This window comes from Cimex lectularius, unplaced genomic scaffold (genome assembly GCF_000648675.2).
Source record: "Cimex lectularius strain Harlan isolate CLEC.00 unplaced genomic scaffold, Clec_2.1 scaffold187, whole genome shotgun sequence".
In the NCBI taxonomy this organism is placed as follows: domain Eukaryota; kingdom Metazoa; phylum Arthropoda; class Insecta; order Hemiptera; family Cimicidae; genus Cimex; species Cimex lectularius.
The window spans coordinates 80,390-104,342 of record NW_019392726.1 but is presented as its reverse complement, the minus strand read 5'-3'; the positions used below and the strand labels follow the sequence as shown (position 1 = coordinate 104,342).

The 23,953-nt window shown below is 31.8% G+C and overlaps 1 protein-coding gene across 11 annotated transcripts in view; it reads right to left on the bottom strand.

Annotated features, from left to right (window-relative positions):
* LOC106667833 (sodium channel protein para) overlaps positions 1 to 23,953 on the bottom strand; it is an 89,821-nt gene that overhangs the window by 55,967 nt on the left and 9,901 nt on the right. For all 11 annotated transcript variants that reach the window (XM_024226722.1, XM_014396076.2, XM_014396069.2 and 8 more), the window contains exon 2: positions 10,138 to 10,173. The gene's annotated coding sequence lies outside the window, so the exon portion shown is untranslated. The remainder of the gene's footprint in view (positions 1 to 10,137; positions 10,174 to 23,953) is intronic.

Genomic DNA, 23,953 nt, shown 5'->3' with positions numbered 1-23,953 from the left:
AGTCGAGTTGTACTGCTAGAAATTTCCTGATTCCATAAGTTCCTGATGTAAACTACAAAACTTTTTTTTTGTGCTGTCCGCAATATGAAGAGATAGGGATCAATTCCATCACCAAGAAACCGAGAGAGTAATTTTTAAGCTGAATATTTTACTGTTTGTTCACGAAAATCCGAATTCCTCTATCGGAAATGTTGGAAGGTTTTAGGTTTTTCAAAAAATAAAATCTTAGATGTTCTCCGAACTTACAGTTTTAAGCCGTATCGCTCTCCCCTTGTCCGGGGACTTCAGGACTCTGATTACGACCAGGGTTTAACTTTCCTTGCAGAAATGTCGATTTGAAGGCTGAAGAAAACACTACGGACTGATAAATCGAAGTTCACCTGAAATGGCATACTTAACCGTTGGCATTTTCGATGTGGGTAGAGGAAAATCCGAGAATTTCGTACTCTTGTCATCATCAGGTGGTTCACAGTATCAACGTTTGTTGTGGATTTCTTGGAAATCAATTAATTGGCCTTCTTTTTACGGAAATAATGCTCAGTTCCTCAATTTTTTTAGGGGTTTTTTTACCAACATTATCAGTTGATGTTCCTCTGCAACAACGATAAAGGATGATTCTCCAGCTTGATGGATGCCCTGCACACAATTTTTTGCAAATGAGACATTATTTAAATCGTCACTTCCGGAATAGGTGGAGACGACCTCATGGCCGGATCTGTTGTCTTCCTCGGTCACCCGATTTTACTCCATTTGTCTATATTCTGTGAGGCCATTTAAAAATCAGTGTCAACCACAGTTGAAGAACTGCGGCAAAGAATAGAAAATGCTTATCTCCCCTGACTCTATCGCGCTGAGCACCAATGAAGAGTGGTTAAAAAGAACAAATCTTTGCATTTTTACACAAGGGAACATGAAATGAAATTAAAAAATAGCAAACCAGATGACTTTTTGTCAAACTTTTTGCCATAAGTTTGTCATTTTTTGATCATTTTAAAATTAGTTATCGCCGTAAAAAATCCTTTAAAATGATGTGTCAGGATGTATAGGGTCCTATTTGGAATTTTGAATTTGAACTGAGCCTGAGGTACCCTGTTTTTCTCCAAAACAAGGTAATTTGAAACTAGAGTAAAAAATATTAAAACGTGTTTTTCCTTTTTTTTACAGCGTCGTTGGTTCAAGAGAAATTCACGCGACGCGAGGCTTCTAAAAAGGACATCCTTTATTTACAACCTAAAATTGATTAATAAATTAAATTCTTAAATTAAATTTCATAGTTTTTACACTACTTCAATCTCATTGATTTGAGTGACAATTAATCTACTGTCATCAATCAAACATGTCGTTCTGCTATTATTTTAAAAATGTTTCTGTCTTTTTTTAAATTGATAATTTATTATCTCAAAAAAAATATGTACATATATATATATTTTCCTTAATATTAAAAGACAAATACTATGAAAATAATATTGAATTTTTTTAATTGTAGTTTTAATTTTTTTATTAGTATGTTTCTTTTTTATTTCACTATGATTTTTATTGCTGGTATTATTTTTAAATTAATTTTTTTAAACTAACAACTAAACTGCACCAACCGTCGGACATCTTGGTCAAAAATCTGATGACAGCAGAGAACACGAAAAAATATTCTATGACAAATCCATAGTAATAAAAACACGACTGTAGCTTAATTTAATGTTAGTTTTGTATTTTATTAATTAACTACACTGCCATAAAAACAAACCGACCAACTGGTTTTTTCACGAAAAAATGGCCAACTTTGGGAATGCATATTTTCCCAGCCTTTTAAATCACAGACCTGCAATCGGCGATTTTTTAGAAAATTTTACGGTGAACAAGATGATGTTTTTTAATGTTTTCAGTATATTCATAAATTCTGGAAGATGTCAATTTTTGTACTTTTTACGAAAACTTCATATTGAACTTTCATATTTTTGCCAATTTTATGCTCTACAACTTTTGTTCTGAGGACTTTTTCAGAAAAGCAAACAATTCTTTTACCTTTTGGGATGCGGAATGCTTCTGCTGTCGATAACCACTTATTTACCTTATTACGGAAAATCAACTTTTTTCCCATTTCACAGATGCTGTGGCAGTTTGGCTTCGAATAACGTATTGAAATGTTAGGTTTATGTCTGGTAAAATCGGGAGAGAAAGTGATCGGTTTTTCCATGAGCAACTAAAAACCACGTTTTTTGCCCAAAATCGCGAAAACGGTTGAGAAATCGGGCAATGTGGAAAGTGATCAATCAAAAGCTTATTAAAATTTCCTTTCGATTGCTGTACGGTGCCGCTCCAGGACGATTTCCTGGCTCCACAGCTCAATTTTAAGTTCGTAAAAACTGCAAAAATTAACATGTTCACGAATTTTTGAATTTACTGAGAAAATGGCTGAATTTAGGAAAACTTTAAAAAAGCCTTTTTGTTATCGTAAAATTTTCAAAAAATAGGAAACCTAGCGCAGGTCTTTGACTTAAAAGTCTGAGAAAATATCTATTTCCAACGTTGGAAATTTTTTCGTTTCGTTTCGGTGGTCGGTTTTTTTATGGTCAGTGTATTTTAATCTAAATTGCTTAAATTCCCTCTAAATTCACCAATTACAATTATTATTTTAATTTCTAATAATGTTCTTGATTGGTTTGTGTAACTAAAACTCAATTCTGCACCACACAGGCTCAATGGGCAACTAAATATTAATAATTTAGTATATTAATATAATATAAATATTAAGATATATATATATTTTTTTTTTAATTTGTATATATTCTAGCTGAGAAGAGTCATATAATCGTTGCCAAGCTCGCCATTTTCATGTCGGGTGGCATTCTTACACGCTTTTTATATGGAGCGAAAAAAAAAATAACTTCACACGATTGTCCAATCTTTCTCTACGCGCCGAACCCATACGCGCTTTGAAGTAAGAGTCCATGTGTCGTCCTGGTATGGCATATGTCCAGTCGGATGAATTTTATACCTTTTTTCCATTCAAATCTTTGAAAGGTCCGAGAGAGTATTTGCCCGACATAGTATGTAGCCTAACGCTATGCTACTTCTTTATACGCACCAGTGTTGGAATTATTATTCCTGCTTCTTTTTGGCGCTCTGTGTTATTTTCAACTGCTTTCTTCCAGTTTCTTTCTTTGTTTATGTGCTTTCATATTTTCCAGGGGTGGGTCGTAAGTACTGCCTGGAAATTGTGAACTTAGAAGAAGCAGAGCTTTTTGTTTTGTTCACTATTTTTCGTAGTCCGCTTGACCAATTAACATCATTCAATTAATTAAGGTTTTAAGTTGAGATAAAAAAGTCAGTGTCACGAGCGGGATTCGAACCTTCGGCTAGATACGCCGCTACTCTACCACTTGAGCTATCGTGACGTCGATCCCCTCGGGCACTAACTTCCCATCTCAACCGCACCTTTTGAATTTTCCCTCCTTTTTGCCATTTTTCAAATGTCGTGTAATCTATTTGATTCTCGGCGACAAGTGAAATGGCCACTGAGAGCTTTAGTGAAGTATACTTCATTTTAATTCATTAAGTTCACTACTTTTCGTGGTCCGCTTGACCAATTAATATCATACAATTAATTAAGGTTTTAAGTTGAGATAAAAATGTTTGTTGTGATAAATATAATTTTTGTTTTGTATTTTCTGTATAGCTACTCTCTGCTTTCTTTAGGGCAATATTTACATCTAATCTGCCCATTGCTAGCGATATGTGTAGTCTAGATGCTGCCGATACTGAGAATATTTCACCATAGAATTTGCGAAAGATTTCTCTCTTTGCCCTGCGGTTATTGGTCCTTGTTAACCAAAGTAATGATTTTAAACTGATTTATAATTTTTTTTTGTAAAGTGTTGTTGAAATGACAAATTTTCACGAGCGCACGAGCATATGCTTTATTAAAATCAATAAAAAATGATGTGCATTGCCTACTTTTATAATGATGGAAAGTGGCTAAGGTTCTTGAAGTTTATAAAGATCTCTTTGTTCAAAAGAGAGCCCTGAGAGTGATTTTAGGTTATTTATATCCTGCAAGCAATAAACACTTTTTATGTCCAACAATTCCATGTAACTACAGCACTAGACACAAGGGCGCATTACCTCTACCACACTACCCTTTTTGAGCAGTCCAGTTTGTTTTAATAAACTGTTTGAACTCATTGAAATTAAAAAGAATCAACTTTCAACAATTTTATTATTTATTTCTTTAACTAGAGGGTTATGTTATTTATGAATTGTCGCACAGGAGAGTTTCCAGCTATCTATTGAGTGTCGTTGACGATTAAAACCACTTTGCAATTTTGTACCCTATTGTCAATTAAAATTTCATGAGCTCTATATTTTTGGCTCAGAACCAGACAATTTGTTTTTAAACATTTGATATAATCTAATAATTAAGTTTTGAAATTGAACTTGTCAAATTTCATCATTTTGTTTAGGCAGTAATAATTACGAGTGGCTGTCTTGAGTGAATATCGTTTTCTTAACGAAAGCGTGCTAATAACTGGTTTTCCCGTTTAAATTTTCCACCCGCTGTGTTATTTAGCAATCGATTAATGGCTAATCGAAAGTGCAGAATGTTAAAACCCACTGTTGCATGCGTGGGACCCATTTCGGATCCCGGTCTGGGAGGCAAGGCAAGAAAATTTGCATGAATATTTTCCTTTACCAACGATTATTTTCCTCGGCGGGTCACGCAGTCGTCTAACCGTGAGAGATTGGAGAGAAAATGCTTTCGGAATAAAACTTTGCCAAGGGTGTAATAAGAATACAAATTATAACTATTGTTGTTATAATGCACTTTTTAATGAATTTCTAAAAATAACATGTTATCAGTTAATCTATTTTTAATATTTGAGGATGAAAATATATTGTATTACTTAGCTGGTATCGATTACTTAAAATAACACTGCACTGGATCATTTAATTAATATAATAATAACAATATATCGAGCAATGTCTAAAACAAAATTTCTAAACAATGTCTAAAATAAAATTTCTCAGATACACAAGGCTTAAATTTTTTAATCGTCGATTAGTTAAATTAATAATAATGATAATTTTATAATTTTTATTTCATTTTATTTGATATTGGTGATTATAAACTACCTTCTCCAAACAAAAATTTTAGTCGTTCTGCATACTTAAAATTGAAATTAAATTTAGAAATGGCAAAAAAAAAAAAAAAAAAAAAAAAAAAAACTTTCACGCGTATAAATACATACGTGTAAAAATCATGGTTACTTCTACTTTATTATTATATAAATCACGTCACACTTACGAAGCTTGTAAATATATTAGAAGAGTAATAAATCTACCCATGTATTAGGGAAGATCACGATGACAATCAATTTGGTTTTTTGTATTGATATGGAAAATGGTTTTTACAGACTCAATTATTACCCAAAACGTATATCTATGTAAACATGTTCTTGAAATATGTACGGATATTTAAAATTTAATTCAATAAAACACTCTTGAAGGAAATTTGCCTTCTTTTTTAATTAATAATCCACCCTTATAATAAAATTGGTCATTTCCTCGCGAACGCTTTTCTTGCTTTTTAAAGGTTTTTACCTCTACATTCTACACCAACGGAGTATACATTTATTGTATAACATTTTCTCTTGCAGATTGAAGAGAAGGTATCAACCATTTGAAGTTTAATTTGATGTATGATAAGTATAGGCCATCAAGCCAAGGGGGTAGAATAAAAACAAAATTAGAACTTTCCCAAGCTTTCGACCCGGGCTTCAAGGTCATCATCAGAGCCTATATTTTCAAACAAATTAACAACAATTAATTAACAGTTACTTTATAAAAACAAACAATTACCAATTTTTGGCTCAGCTAAGTACTGACTATATTGTTTTTTTTTTTTAATTTGTAGTAAAGTGACATTACAAGAAAATACATAATCGAAATCTCTAACTAAAAATTTACCTCAGCTATAAGATTGAGAAGGACACGTGATAACATAATCACACCTGCGAAGTCCTCTCCCTTACAAATTGTAACAAACCCGAATAAGCTGGACTGATTTTTTGAAAATCATTCTGCCCATTACAAGAATTCTCCTCCACGTTAATGTACAAAGTCTCCTTTTTTTTTTCTTCCCACGTCTGAAGATTCTAAATGCAACACGACCATGTTTTTAAAATCAAAATTGGGCCCGGAGTTGTGAAAACCAGGTTAACAATTTGGATGAATTTTTTCAATCATGTTTATGTGCGTACATTCTATTTTTAGCCTTTGCTTGGTCTGGCGTATGAATTTTACAGGGTTTCCCAAAGAGGATACTCTACAAATAACTTCCCTAGTTTTCTTGGTCCATTTGACCAATTAATATCTTTCAATTAATTAAAATAGCCTAACTTCCCACCTCAAACCCACTTTTTGAATTTTCCCTCCTTTTTGCCCAAAAGGTGGGGTTGAGATGGGAAGTTAGTGTCCGAGTGGATCGAAGTCACGATAGCTCAAGTGGTAGAGTAGCGGCGTATCCAGCCGAAGGTCGTGGGTTCGAATCCCGCTCGTGTCACTGACTTTTTTTTATCTCAACTAAAAACCTTAATTAATTCTATAAATAACGTTAAACGCGTTACAAAAATCATCTTTATATTTTAACTTTGTGAAGAATCTATCCACCCTATTCGAATACTTATTTATTACTTATATGAAATATTTATGGAATATTATTACTTATATGGAATATTTACATCAGGTACATTGCTTTTTACGAGTATCTTCACTTTATTGCTAATGACAGGCACAAATCCTAGACATACCTGTTTCTACATAGAACTCTTTTAAGGTGGAATGTTTTGACTGGTAAATATTTCGGTTAAATTTTGATTAATTAGCTTTACAACCAAAGAATGAGGATAGCCATTAGACTTCATTAAAAAAAAAACAGGGAAGTAGTTACCTGCCAAAAATTGGTAACAATGGCTAAAGAGGAAAAATTCATGGCTGAAAAATCAGTACAATGTAAAAAAAAATCAAGGACTGTAAAACGCGCAAATAATCTTCATGTTTGATAAAAACTTCTTTTGAATGCTATTGTACCGCACATCAACCTTCATCTGAACGAGCGCCAAAAATGCAATGCCCCTTGGGCACAAATCGACCTAAGGAGTTGAAAAACTACCAGATAAAAAGTTATACTTCATCGTTCCGTTAAGTTAAAAAAAGAATACCTCGAAGCAAAGTGCAAATATGGATGACAGCAAGATGGATGACCTCGTTATCGACGAAGACGCCGCTAAAATTCACCAGATGGCAAACTATTGCTACAAAAATCGGAAAAATCTTGATCACTATCTACTGTTTAGCTTGTTAATGAAAAACGAGCATATGTTCGATAACAGGCTAGAGCTTAGACATGAATCACTGTTGTAAATTAAAAACCACATAAATCTACCTTTAAACAAATAAGGGATCTTTCACTAGACACTGTTTATCTTGCACTTTTCGAAACCTAAATGTTCGTCTTTATTTTTATTATATTGCCTAATTACCTGCCTTTTTGGTTCAAGAGTTTCAGACATATATTATATTGAATTATTATTTCATACAGCTAGAGGAGGTATGTACCACCTGCAACACGTTGTGTACTTACCGATCCGAAAAATGATATAACTTTTTTAAATAAACCTGACGCGTCAATGTTTTTTTGACCAAAAGTTCAAAAAATAGTAGCAATAAAATAAACAATATAAAAAAATAAATTTTCTTGTATTCCTAAATTAATTGTTAAAAGACCTATCAACACATTCGATTATCATTTTTATACCTCATTTGAAAAAATATTGAAATGTTCGAGAACCCGCACTCTATGGCTGATTAAAATAAATTTCTTAAAGAAATTCTGAAGAGTGAAAATAAGTTATTAACGAAAATGTAGTGGGTTTGTCCCCTCCCCCAGAAATATCAAGTACTTTGGAGAGTGGATGCGACCAGACTTACCGGGTATTGTGTTTATTTTTAAGAATAAATGGAATATATTAGCGTGAAAGGAAGAGGCATTAGTGAGATTGGAATGGGTTCAACCCCCATTTCTGAGGAATCTCGAGTACTCTGGGGGGAACAAATGAGACTTTTATGCTTTTAGTCATGTACATATGTATTTTGTTTTATGTCTATTCCATAATTGAGGTACTAATGAGAAGGTATCATTTTAGGAAATGGACATTTTCATATAAAAGCAGAGAATCAGTAACAGATCGAGATTTTCAAATGGCTGCAGATTGAAAAATATGAGTGAAAGTCCAAAAAAGAAGTAAAAATACTCAGTAAGCCGTAATGACCTCAGCTGTTTCTAGGCCTCTAAACGTCCCACATTAATATTATTATTTAAAAAGTATTGAAAGGCTTATTATCAAAATAAATTTTTTTTACAAATTCGAAATTATAAAACATAAGATTTTATGTTAGATTAATAAACAATTTTTTAGATGAAATTGTTTTTAAAGTCCTTATGCTGAAGGTGTTCTTTTTTAATGAAAATTACGATTCTTTTGACATCCTGTGCGATTTTCAAGAAAATATTTTATTTCTGGAAAAAATTAATTTTACATTATTCCTTTTAAATATTTAAATAATTTATTCATAATATTTATCTTATGCTTTAAAAATTATATGAGCAAAAGTTGAAAAACTTAAATGAAAGCTTTAAGTTATTAAATAATTAATGTTTAAAAAAAATTTATTCATAATATTTACCTTAACTTTGTGAAAACATTTTAAATATAAAAAATTGTTTCAGAACAAGTTGAAAAACTTAAACGAACGCTTTATATTATTATATATATAATGTTTTTGAAACTAATTCATATATTATTTATCTTAACTTTGTGAAACCATTTTAAATAAAAAAAAGTTATTTCATTAAAAGTTGAAAAACTTAAATGAAAGATTTAGATTAATAGATACTAGATATATAATACAAGAAATTATATTTTATTTACTAAATAAAAAAAAACTACTAAATAAAAATAAAAAGAAAAAGCCATAAAAATAAATTTTTAATCTAATAAAAGAAAAATAAGAACAATATTAACGACAAAAAGATGGAATAATTTTTTGTTGGAACTACTGTTAAATTTCAGTTATTAACAAAATAGTTTTTAAAGAAAAACATTTTAATTGTCAATGCCCATTTTAATAACATTATTTAGTGATTTACAATAATAAAAGTTAAAAGAAAATGTTTAAGTCTAAATATTAAACGACAGTGTCTTATAAGAAGTTCTTCTCTTTTTTCATTCTTTATTCCGGCCAATTTACGACTTGATAAGTCAGAAAGGGGGATGGGAAATATTTTTAAAATTAAAAGAACCAGTGCAAACGTGACTGGCTACCTTGATGTTCCATTGTCGAGGTAACAAGTAGCCCCATTAGGGGTTTTCTTTGCTTTCGATTTTTTATATAAGAGATTGAAAATAGCATTAAAATAAAATTTTGAAGAAAGCCTGGAATGGTAGGTAAGCAGAATGTGCTGAAAAGCTATTTAGAAAATGACGAATATATTTTGTAATTATAAAAATCTTGGTCTATTATCATTTATATTGATTTTTTATTGGTTTATTCAACCTATTTTTGGGTCCTTAATACCCCACGTTTAATTTTAGATTATCAATGTATTTTTAATATTTATATAAAAGGGAAATATAAACTATTTAGAAGAAAATTCTAACTGGTTTTAATTAAATTGTCACTTCGCTATAAACATATTGCCTTATTGCGCATGCAAGCCAGACTGAGAATGTTTTCGTGATTTGAGAGAAATCGATATCTTATTAAGAATACATTTTTTAATTCATTTAAATTCGGATGTTAGCCCGGTTTGTATATGGCATAATGTTATTAATCCAAAAAGCACGAACGTAGATTTGTACAAGATTGTCACGAATTATAACAATTAAATAAAGTTTTTATCACATAAACTTGATTTCGCTATTGAAATTTCTTTTGGGCTATTTTTTTAAATACGCGTGCTAAAAGCTAGATTTTTTCATGGCCCAGAAGCAATTCATGCAATTTATTTTGTAGTAAATCGGTGCGTGGTGTATTGTTTTAAAGTCTTTCGCAAAACAAAGCAATTGAACATGAATTATTTACCTGGTTGTGTGTGTTGGACTAGGTTTTCAGAAATTCCTAGAACAAAAAAAAATCTTTATTAGGATCATATTAAAAAACAGATTTCACTATGTGAATACTAAGAAAGGCTCTTATCGTGAACTCCCTAGATTAACGTTGGTAAATATACAAATGCGGTTGATATGATCGATAAAAAAAAGAATTAGACCTTGTGTAATCTGCAATCAGTCCCATATTGAAATCATATGGTTGACATGCATATGCTCGATATTTCAACCGCTCAACGTGATTATCACAAAACCTAAGGTCTATTTATAATAAAGTCGATTTGATTGCTACCAGTTACCAAACTAGATTATAGTATATGTAGGCATACAGACACATGGTGCATAATCAACCAAAACTATTTTGAGAAAGTGTATTTTATCACTACCTTGCATTGATTTAGTACTAATCTTAGCTTTAAGTTTTCTTACTGCTTAAAATTTTTATAACTTAAAATTCAAAGGAATTCATTTATCAACTATTTGATCGATTAAACAGTGTAACGTGCTTGTAGGTCTGTCCGAAGAGGGGGAGACCAACAGTTCTGCAACACTTACAGGTCTTGCGGGTTTAGTATACCGACAGCCCCGTTTAAAAACGTCCGGATCGAAAGATATGTACTAATTTGTAATTATGTTTATCAGCTCATGCTTAATTATATAATTACTCAATTAATTATACACAATTTTTTCAAAATGAAAAATTTGTGTCACAGGCGGGATTCGAACCCATAACCTCAAACAAACAATGTTTCTATACGAAGCGGCGATTTGCTTACAATTAGAATGAAACGGGAAGTCGAAACAGGAAGTTCGTGGCATTGGGCGGTCGAAGTGCGGCGTATTTAGCCGAAGGCCGTGGGTTCGAATCCCGACTGTGACACAAATTTTTCATTTTGAAAAAATTGTGTATAATTAATTGAGTAATTATATAATTAAGCATAAGCTGTTAAAAATAATTAAAAGTTAATAAATATCTTTCGATTCTGACGTTTTTAAACGGGGCTCTCAGTATACTAAACCCACAAGACCTGTAAGTGTTGCAGAACTGTTGGTCTCCCCCTCTTCGGACAGACCTACGAGCACGTTACACTGTTTAATCAATCAAATAGCTGATAAATTAATTCTTTTGTCTTTTAAGTTATAAAAATTTTAAGGAGTAAGAAAACTTAAAGCTAAGATTAGTACTAAATCAATGCAAGGTGGTCATAAACTACACTTTCTCAAAGTAGTTTTGGTTGATTATTGAAAAAATTCTGTTTAATTAATTGAGCAAAAGATATTTGTCTGTATTTCTAGTTTATAAATACTAGTGGCCTGTTGGGACAATAACCCCATTCTATAGTCAGAAACATGGAACGATATGATTTATGAACGTAGGAAAACTGATTGCGAATAGCAAGTCGATATGAAGAAAACTTGTTAGTCGATCACTGACCGCCAAAACCGCGTGGCCTAGTTTTTTTATTTTCTTAGCGTTTTCGCTCATCCACAGCTTTGGAGGGGACTATGAAACATAATTGACCGTATGGCGGAAATTCGATATGAATTAATGAATATGATCTGAACATCCATGTAATACCCATTGAACCTAAGCTATCCTCGATTTGGAGTTTTAATTCAACAAATTTGTTATATGGAGCAAGTGAAACTGCTTTTTGCTTTTCGTCGTGTTCAGAACGCTTCCTTAATTATTCATTCTAACTAAAAAACTGTTTAGGTCGCGGTTAGTACAAAAAACACGATAAAAATATAGTATAATATCAGTAAATAGAACAATTTAATACTATAGAATGTTTTGTGTTAAGTCACAGGCTACAGATTAATACAACAGGCGAAAGATTTATTCGTTATTTCTTCACATTTTACTATTAAAGCCGGCGCCCATCAAGGACCAATTCTGGGTCCAACATATTTTTGAATTTTTCTAAACGCTCTTCTCTAACCTAAATGCTGCCAACTGGCACTATACACCGATGATATTGCGCTTTACGCTTTTGCTCCTGGCAGATAAGTGCGATACTCAAAAATATTAATTCGAAAGAATAAAGCGTTTTTGCACTGATGGAAGCTAAAAAATAAATACATCGAAAACAAATCTATTCGCCAAACGTTTACCCTGGCACTTCCTTAATATTTCACTGAGGGAAAATGTTAACTGGTCGAAGAAAGTAATCTACCAAGGTGTAACACTCGATTCAAAGTTAAATTTTGGCACTCGCATAAACCATCTTGTGAGCAAAGGGAAATCAGTAATACGATTAATTTCTCCTTTGGTGATCAATTGCTTTCCAATAAACTATTAATATTTAATATCGTAGTACATAGAAATTTCAGCATGGAATTTTACCAAACAAACACTAATAGGATATAAGTAATTCAAAATAAATTTTTGGGGCTCGCCACCGTTTCTGCCAAAAATTTAAGGTTTACCGAATTGCATGAAAATACAAACATGAAATGGATAAAAGAGAAAATTCATAACGCGGTCAAAGAATTTTTTAGGCGTACGGAGGACGCCACAAATCCGATTTGCAGGTCCAGGCGTATACCACGTCAGCTAAATAGAAACATAGACGAATTAAGCATTATTTACTTGAACTTCAATCTAGTTTAGTTAGAAAAAGAAATTGCCTTCCATAACAATATATTTGTTTATTTATTTACTTATTTAAATGCATTTTTTATTATGTATCTTAAATGTATATACCTAGTTATTTATACGATAGATTAAATTCTTCTTTTTTGTGGTGTTTAGCAAACATTTGTTCTACGATACAAATTTTCTACGCTAAATAACTTTTTTGTACATATTCAAATGGTATTGTAGTAGGAAGTTAGGGTGCTACGTCACTTTCCCTACGCTCTCTTATTATATTTTTTACAAATAAACATTCATTCATTAATACAACAAAAATACAATACACGATAATAAAAATATACTACACCATAACACAACACTATATTGCTGAGACGTGCTGTAACTATAATTGCAAGGAGAGACGTTCAGCCATTGGTGATTCACGAAATTTGAATTTCCACCACAACCCTACCAATCCTAATTATTACATTTATCGTTCTCACGATTAATAATTTACACTTTTGATAATTTTCCGAATAAATTTTGGGGTCAGGGATTTCGTTTAACCCATCAGGAACTAAAATCGTGGAACGGTTCGGCCGTAATTTTGATCGGAGTTTCAAGTTTTCACGAATACATAAAGATGTTAATTGTGCGTCATGAGATGATGGGTTTGTTTTTATCGAATAGAAATAACAGTATATTTGTTTAAGTGAGAGAAAGAAAGAGAGAGAGAGAGAGAGAGAGTGAGAGAGAAATGAAGAATGGCATACAATTCAAATTTACTAGAAAAACAAATATATGTATTGATACATTGATAAATAAATAGATAGGTAAATAGATAAATAGATTCAGAGATAAATAAATGGATAAGTGGGTGGATAAATGCGGAGAGAGAAAGAAAGAGAGGGAAAGAGAGAACGAGTGAACGACAGATAGATATATAGATAGATAAATATACATATATATAGATAAATAGATTAGATAAACAGATTGATAGATAAATAAATATATAGCTAGGTAGATAGATAGATAGATAAACAGATATATAGATAGATAGGTAGATAGGTAGATAGATAGATAAATAGATATATAGATAGAAAAACAGATATGTAGATAGATAGNTATATATAGGTAGATACATAGATAGATAAATATAGATATAGATATAGATAAATAAATAGATAGATAAGTAGATAGATAGTAGATCTCTCTCTCTCTCTCTCTCTATCTATCTATCTATCTATCTATCTAACTATCTCTATCTATCTATCCATCTATCTATCTATCTTATCAGTATGTCTATCAAATCAAACACCCAATGCTTTCGGTAAGTTTAAAGTTTTTGTTCAGTTATTAACAATGAGAAAAAATGGCAAAGAAAAGAAAAGAAAAAAACGAAAGCCCATGTTTCTACGTTGATGTGTCGCAGTTCAAAAATCAAGTTAAATAATCAGGAATAATAGAGATAATTTGTTAAAAATATTACATAGCTGATACATCCCAATTTAATTATATTTATAATTTTTTATAGAGTAGCAATATTTTGAAGGGTTTGGTGTTCTTGAAATATTAAGTGTTTACACAATTTAAATGTCGTTAATTTTTTTTTTTGCTCTTTTCTGACCAATTTTGTCTATCTGTTCTTTCTCTTTGGGTCTATCAAGCTCGTTTCGGCCATCACATGTAGACCTTGAAATTAATATCTTATAGGCAAAAAACCAAAGTTAGTATCCTTTTTTGAGACCTGGGCACATCTTTGCTCAAATAAAACACCCACGTTACATTTTACATTATCCAAATTTTTTGCAAATTAAAAAAAAAGATTCAATAAAAATTCTCAACAACATGTCTGTAAATTTTTCAACTTGAGAGCGGAATTGTGGTGAGTAAAAATTCAAAGAATATAATTTCAAAAAAATGTTGATTGAATTGGATTAGTTTACGTCGGTATGAATAATTTATATACTAGGTATTATTTAAATATAAAAACTCACTTTTTCTTAAACAATTGTAATTAAAGACTGTTCTTGGTAGAACAATTCGTTTTGTAATAAATCAACTTGAAAATATGCTGTGTTATTAAATTAAAACGGTTTCAAGAGAATTGAGTATTATTTCCTGGAAAAATTATCATTGTTATCATCATATCGAAACGTTTACTGCTCCAATTTTAATTTATAAAAATGGATAGCAACAAGCAATGTTCAAATTAGAAAGAAATAAATGGAATAAGTAATTGCTTTTTTTAAAGATTTTTTTAAAATCTCTTTTAGTCGGATTTAAGCCTTTTTTTACCCCATGATTAGCCGGGATGATGATTACGTGAGCTGTGCCGTTACTGCAACCAAGCACGGGGTGAAAGTCCTCGAAAATCCCCAGCCCTCATACCGTTTCTCTAATGAGAAAACACCCGTGAGCGGGCGATTCAACCCGCCACCTCGGCGCTAAAACGCCATCGCCTGTCAAATACTTTGTTTTTTAAAGTAAAAAAAAAGACATGAAAAATGGTAGGTAATTTGCAGAGTGGTATGATGGAGATTCTATGCAAAATAAGACCTGAAGTGTGTTCTATGAAAAAATTATTCTGCTTAACATTATTTTATGCACGTATTTTCCATCCCTAAAATATATATTAGGGTATTATATATGTATTGTTCATATTTTTTATTAATTATTTAACGATGCCTCGGGTTGTTATTTAATTAAGGGTCTAAAAATGAATAAAGTACGTCATGGATGACAATAAGAAGCAGGTCAAACTGAAGGCTACAAGAAAAGAACACAGATCAAAACGATTTTCAACTTTAAATGAAAAGGAGCTAATAAAGGCTTTTGTTCCTTCGTGAGGCTGATTACAAAGTTCAAATTAAAATAAATAAAGCCATTAAAACTCTCATTAGATTTAATTAATCGTTTCTACAAAAAGTTCTCTTTTTTTCGGTTCCACTTTGGTTTGTACTGCTTAGTTCGTGGAAAGAAGAAATTCAAATATTTATGATTATGTATGATTCTTTTTATTTGTTTTTTTATATTAAAACTTTCGTAGAAACTGGTAATTTTGCGATTGATGAATATATAAAAAAATGTGTATATTCTTATAAACCGAGCAAACGTGGTGTTTGCCTGGATTGATTTAGGTCATATCTTTCTGGACGCGATCAAAAAGTATTTATAAATGGGCTTGCCTCTTCTACACTTCCTTTAAGTACAGGAGTTCCACAAAGTTTAATTCTGGGGCCAATCCTGTTTAACGTTTTCATCATTGACTTAGTCAGTAGTTTGAAAGCTAGATCTTCGTATCTATTCGCAGATGATCGACTGAACTTAGTTTAAATTTAGATGAGTCGTTACATCAAATTGAAGACATAAAACTAGGATGAAAATCAACATAAAAAAGGTATGTAGAACTTCAACGTTGATAAATTTGACCCACTATCTTTAAATACTGATAGTATGGAATTGTCTTGGTCCGGATCAGTAAGTATTTTTAGGTTGTGGATTCATCCCTCTTTGACAGGAAGCTCATATAAATTAAATAATATCAAAATTAAACAATGTTGTTTTTTTCAATGTGGATACTGTTGAATTCTACGAGACAGCTTTTTGTAAATAACAAAATAATGACACGAACCTGCTTATAAATTTACAGAATTGTCATTTTCATATTAAAAAAATCAAATCTTTCTGTACTAAATTGACGATTCATTTTTATAATACTTTCTCCAAGAATGATGTTAGATCAGGACATAATAGTAGCAAGCCTAATAAGCATGTTTCCTACATGGAAACTTACATTTTCAAAGCTCTCCTTCGTAGTATTAAAACGATTAATGGTTCGTCCAGTTTTAAAAGGGTCTTGAAAATACATAGAATAACGAAAACATGGGAAAATGGTAGTGTGATTTAAATAATTTTTTAGTTCTTTAAGGCCATGACTTTATGGTAATAATTATGTAATTATTTTTTAGGTCGAATTGATTTGCTTTGATAATTAATTTATTTGTAACTTGACATTCCATATAAATGTATAATAAGAAAAAAACATGCTATTCTATTGGTACAATAAGATTTACACTTCACTAATAACTGAAGTATTTCACTATACTAGTTCAATAAAACTGCTTGTGCTTTTCAACCTCCCTCCCTCTCTCTCTCATCTCTCCACTTTCACTATATCTCTTCTCTCTGTTTATTTTTCATTCTTTCGCTTTCCACCTCTCTCTCTTTCCAGGAAATAATACTCAATTCTCTTGAAACCGTTTTAATTTAATAACACAGCATATTCTTAAGGTGATTTATTACGAAACGAATTGTTCTACCAAGAACACTCTTTAATTAAAATTCTTTACGAAAAAGTGAGTGTTTTATATAGAAATAATATACAGTATATAAATTTTTCATACCGACATCCAATTCGATCAAAAATTTTTTGAACTTATATTCCTTGAATTTTTACTCACCACATTTCCACTCTCAAGTTAAAAAATTTACAGACATATTGTTTCTAATGTAAGACAATTTGAAAATTTATATGAAATCTTTTTTTTTGCTTTCCAAGTTTACAACAATTTGGTTAATAAAAACATAACGTGGGTGTTTTATTTGAGAAAACATGTGCTCAGATCTCATAAAAAGGATGCTAACTTTGAGTCTACATGCGATGGCCGAAACGAGCTTCTTAAATCAATAAAGTAAGAACAGGTAGACGAAATTGGTCAGAAAAGACCAAAGCAAAAAAATAAAATATGAACTACACATTTAAAATGTCTAAAAACTTAATATTTCAAAACACCAAACCCTTCAAAACATTTCTAGTCTATAAAAAATTATAATAGCGTGTATCAGTTATGTGATCTTTTTAATAAATTATATTTATTATTTATAAAGCTAGGCATTTAACTTCGTTTTTGAACTGCGATACATCAACGTAGAAACTTGTGCTTTCTTTTTCTTTTCTTTTCTTTGTCACGTTTTCGTTTTGTTGAACTGACACGGTAACACTGAACAAAAACTTCTAGCTTACCGAATTCATTGGGAGATTGATTTGTCAGACATACTGATAGATAGATGGAGAGAGAAAGAGAGAAAGCGCAAAAATAAGAATAAGTAATATTTCAAGATGCTTGTTGTGCGATCAACCAGCCTTCATAAGATGTTGATTGGGATTCGGGTTGTGGTCTTCAAACATACAATGTTATTACATCAACGCCCAAGTTTTCGACAAGTTTTATTGCCTTCTTCAGGGGATCTACAGAGACATAGGGAAATAATCATTTAGATAGTTATAAATTGTATAAATAGTTATAAAATATCAGTTTTTTGTTACTTACAGATACAAAGTCAAATATGTCTCTGTAGATCCCCTGAAGAAGGCAATAAAACTTGTCGAAAGCTTGGGCGTTGATATAATAACATTGTATGTTTGAAGACCACAACCCGAATCCCAATCAACATAATATTTCAAGATGTTGTACAATTTTTTATTCTCTCTCTCTCTCTCTCTCTCCCCCCCTCTCTCTCTCTCTCTCTCCCTGCATATATATGTATGATATGTATGTTCTCTCTCTCTCTTTATATACAGCTCTATTTCTTTCCCAATTATTCGATATTTACATAGTATATTACATAATAGAAAGCTCCACAAAACCTAACTGGGTGGATAAATAAATCTTATCACTCTCTGTCTGTCTGTCTGTCTCTCTCTCTCTCTTTCTCTCTCTCTCTCTCATCTCCCTACTCTCACTATCTCTGTTCTCTTTGCTTATTTTTCACTCTTTCTCTTTTCATTTCTCTGTATTTATGTTTTTTCTCTATTTCCCTATCTCTCTCTCCTTCTACTTATTTCACTTTCCCACTCTCTCTTGCAAGTTGTTTCGCTCCCTCTCTCTCACTATTCTCACTCTCTTCCTCACTTTTTTCGCTCTTCTAATTATCTCCCTCGCCCTCTTTCTCTCTCTCTCTCTTTCTCTCTCTCTCTCTCTCTCTCTCTCTCTCTCTCTCTCTTCTCACTCTCTACCTTTCTATATATATAGCTCAATCTCTTTCCCAATTATTCACTATTTACATAGTACATTACACAGTAGAAAGCTCCACGAAACCTATAACTTGGTGGCTAAATAAATCTTATCAACTCTCTCTTTCATCTCCCCACTCTCACTCTCTCCCTTCACTTTGCTTATTTTTCGCTCTTTCTCTTTTCATCTCTCTCTCTCTATTTATATTTTTTCTCTATTTCCCTTTCTCTCTCCCTTTCTACTTATTTCACTTCCCACTCTCTCTTGCAAGTTGTTTCGCGCTCTCTCGTTTCCCTCTCTCTCTCTATTTCTATTTATTTCTTTTTCCTACTCTCTTTTCCTATTTCTTTCGCTCTCTCTCTCTCTCTCTCTCCATTTTTTCATTATTTTTTTCTAATATTTAGATTTCCGCCATGACCTCAGGGATCTTAATGGGTTCTTATTTTATACCGTCCACCCTCACATGCTCTTTCTATCACAACTTTTATGTTAATTCATTGGAATGAATGAAGGGAAAAAGCAGAGAATTAGTAGCAGGTAGAGTCGCTGAAATGATTTCACGCTGAAAAATACGCGTAAAAGACCAGAAAGAGAAGCAAAACAAGCAGAGGGCCAAAGATGATCTCAGCTGTTTATTGGTTAATGACTAGATTATTATTGCCAGATCCGAAAACCGATTTGGATATATGGCATACTGTTGCGTTGGGTTTTGCGAGAGCTGTTTTACAAAATGTTCAAAACAAAGTAATAAGGAACATTGATTGAACAGTTGATCCTCCTTGGTACGTTCGGAATATATTCATCGGGACCTGAGGATACTGGACATCTTTACAGGGATCACGCGAAAGGATAAATCTAAAATATATTAAATTCAATAAAACTGTGATATTTCTATTGTTCATTAGAGTTTTTATAAAGATGATTTTAAAGCCAAGACGGCTTTTGAATTCTGACGGAGCCAGGAGCCGGATTAAGCCTCCAAGCCGGACAAATCAATGGACTGGGAATTATTACAAATCGATATTGTTGACTATTTAATGCAATTTGGTTGAATTGTTTGGCAGGGTCACCTAGACGACAAGGCTGAGCCCAAGGAGTAGGACGTTAGTTAAGTGTTGCCCCGTTGGGAACTCTAAATCAATACCACGCCCTCCACTCTTCCCCATCACGGTACCAACCCCTCCTCATTAAATACCCTACCCGACCCCTTTACACCCTCCCCCACTTTTTGGTTTCACCTATTTTCTAATCTCTGCTGCCCTACTTTGAACAGTTGGCCTAATTAAGTCCCCTTGATATAGCAAAAGCTTTATTGTTTTGACAGGGAAAACAAAGTGGGGAGGCCAACTAATACAAAACTTTTACCCTTAGACCCTTTGAAAATCCAGCGGATATATTTTTTATCTGAAGATTATAGTTTTATAAATGAAACTTACAATGTATTTGTAAATAATAATGACTTTTATATTCATATTTTGAAAGGCTTTTATCAAAATCAGACTAGAACTGAAAATAGACATTTTTTGTGACATTTTAGTATAATTTCATAAAAAACAAACAAAAACAACTATTTTTATAAACAATATTTAATTAATTTTTATTTTAAATAATTTCATATTGGTCAAAACTGCAGATTAAGGTTTGAAGGTTGATAAAATTACGGTTTACTCGTCAAGATTTTTCCAGGATGACCAACTGAAAATAAAACGTGTCGATGGAGAAAAGTAAAACCGTATTTATATTATTATGTAGACCGGTTTTCCTCCTTGTTCGGTAGAATTGATCCTTCCACCAGCTCGCATGGATTCTCTCCCGATCCTTCCGAAAGCTTAGAATTTATTTGGCCGAATTCCAAGTGAATTCTTAACGATGGTTCCATGCCCATGGCCCCTATGGACGATTGTTAAATCTGAGGGATGAGTAACAATATTTCATCTTTAAGAATTTGTTTTTGTAACTTTCTAAATTATTACGAGGCTAATATTTAAGTGATATTTGTAAATGCAACGCGGTTTAATTATTAATTGAAATAAAACTTGAAGTCAGCCATGGCCTGACAAAGTAGAAATTCCATGGCGTTCTTTGCCAGATAAAATTATTTTGCCTAAACCACCGAAGCATACCATCTCACTAATAGCATATTTGCTAATTAACACAGATTCTTGTTCATGCGCTTTTTCTTTACTAAAGGAAAGAAAACATCACGATGAAAACATTAATTCCATTTCATCTTGCAAAAGCATAAAGTTATTACTTTAAAATTATAAAAAAACAGTCAAATTTATATAAATAAAAGTCTAGATACCTCAAAACAACTGGTTTTATAACGAAAGTACATCAGATTACTTTTGTCCATGATTTATGTAATTTAAAATAATTTGAAAATGTTTCCTATGTACAGAAAAAATAAACCTTATTATTACATGAAAAATTGATTTACGTAGCTTTTCTATTTGATTTATATTAAATTAAGTTCAATGGAATTTTTTCTTTAGGGTTATTACAAAAATAAAGATTATGAAAATTTTTCGCACATAAGAAACGTGGAGGAATAACATGTATTCCCAATACATATAATTGTTAGTTATGCCGAGATTTTTACTTTTATAAATAAATAAGATGTTCAGATAAGGATGATTCGATTTTTGGGAGACCTTGAAGAGTTCTTTAATGTTATGATTTGGAGGGTGAATGAAGGTCGGGTTAAATTAAGGAAGAAACCAAGCGACCGTGTGAACCATTTCATCCTTCAAAGGTATAGATAAAGACTATGATGGCCGTTTATCGTCACTGGTGCCGTTAAGACAGGCCGATAGTGTAAAAAATACAACTCACCGTTTGAACCAAAAGACTTTGGTTCAAGACAAGAGAAAAAACTTCGTAAAACTTTGCCATTATCTCGTGTCTTTTCACCTAAGTCCGGTGAAATACAACCGATGGGTTAAGGCATTTTTCTCATCCGGGGTCTATTAAGTTGAAATAAAATTCGGCCTTAAATAGATATTGATGCGCCGGGAAAGTGCGGGGCTTGTACGAGTATAGAAAGGTTTTATGGTTGTTGAGGTAAGGCAAGGGTAAAAGTGGGCAACCCGAAATACGAGACATTTCCTGGAACCAGCCACTTCCATTTCATATCCCTAACCCCAACCGGTCTCGAGCCCATAATGCTGTACCGTTGGGCCTACAATTTCGGTTCTTTTCGGTGTATGTGTTTTTTCTAAATAAACTTTTTAACTCTATCAGAGGATGGAAAGTTCCTAGTGTTGTAAAAACCTTCAAACAAAAGGTAGTATAAACCAACCACCTACAGTTTCTATTATTACAATTGATTATCTTAATAAAAAAATAAACAAAATTACAACAAAACGTATAAAGCATAATTTGTATCAAGTAAAAATTTTATCACGATAAATTTAGAAGGATTTTGGATTGATTCTATGGAAGTTGGAACGTATTGATGTGCAAATGAACCGTTTGTTTTTGTAGTAAGATTTTCCAACCTTTTCCATTTTTCATTTTCCATTTGTTGTCAAGTATTTTATGTTTCTATATTTTTATCTACATATAAAATATCTGTTCTGTATTTTTGAATTAAGTGCGACGGTTTTGTCGGAATAACGCTCCAATTAAAAAGCGACGATTTGTTAGAAGAATAAAATTGTTGTAAATTCGAGAAGAGAAGATACGTGAAAGGTTGAAAGTAATTTCCTGGGAATGGATTTCGTTGAGTCCGATCCTTTATTTTTTAACCATTTCTTTTTCAAAAAGGAAAGGTGATCCTGGAGGCTTGTGAAAATCACTTGGCCTGGGTTTACTGACAGGCGGTATCCTCTGATGTCAGGGGTTGATAGGAGTGTCTAGTGTATACTGACAATAAGAGCTAGACCAAGGATATTGCCTTGAGAAACACCCGCTTTGATAAAGTGGAACTATATCTTTCGGATAGGCTTTAAGTTTGAGATAATGAGGAAATAAAAAGATGTCCTTGATTTTCAATCAATGATCAAAAAATATCAAAACAAAGGTTAAAAATTTAAAGTTTCTTTTGCTTAATGTACATAATAAAAATCATCTTAATTAATTTGTAAATTCGTACTATAATGTTGTTTTTTATTAGTATTAATATAGTTGTAATAAAATATGTTTTTCTTTCTTTACCAGTAAGTGTGAAAAGAAGTAAAATTGATTTAAAAAAATTTCATTTTTGTTGAAAATACTTAATTTTTTGATTATTTAATTTTAATTATTCTTTTTCTGTTTTAATTGAGATGTATTAAAATATAATTTTGTATCTTATATTTTTTTAAATTTGTCTAATTAATTTAACTCTTAGTATTGTACTTCATTCTACTTATTATTATTTTTAAGATTTTTGAACTAATAACTTTTTAACATCTTTCACTAAATTTTGTACGCCTTCTCTCTTCTTTTTTAATTTACAAAATGTTTACTGGAAAAAACGTTAATGCATGTCCTGCTTAGTCCAAAGTTCCGAAGATTTTTTCTTGTTATATTTTAATTTTAACTATTTTAGAACACTTTTATTTAAAAAAAATTGTTTTTTATTGCGAGAAACGAGAGGGCGGATTCCCTCGCAAGGAAGGAGGCTGCTGTACCACTGATAGGTCCCGAGCTCTTTTTCCTCCCCTGTGGCATAGGTTTTACACTATCAATGGTATGCCAGACAAAAATACAAAATGAAAATGAGGAAACAGTAGAATTTTACATATCCAAAGTACAAAAACGTGGATTATCAATGAAAGGTAAAAGTTAATATTCATATTTCAAAACTATCCGGCATTTGAAAAAAATCAACTTGACTTGGAGTCCATTTTGTAAAGTTTTACAAGAAAAAGCCCATTGAACAAGGGGAAGATCAGGTTGGTGTTCACTGATTTGGACTTTTATTGGTGATTCTACAGTCCAAAATATCTGGTATGTGTACACAACTTCTTGTCAATAGGCTCTGGTTCTGCCAAAAAAAAAAAAAAAAGTTCCACTATTCCTTTTTTTAATATTTTTATTTCGCCGTTCTAATTGTTCAAATCAACTATGTGAATATATCATTTTATTCAAAGTGCAAAAACGTGGATTATCAATGAAAGATAACAGTTAATGTGTGTGGTGATTAGTGACCGTTAATCGATATTTATTTAGAAATCGTGAGATGCGGTCTGGTGTGATGTCTCAATAAA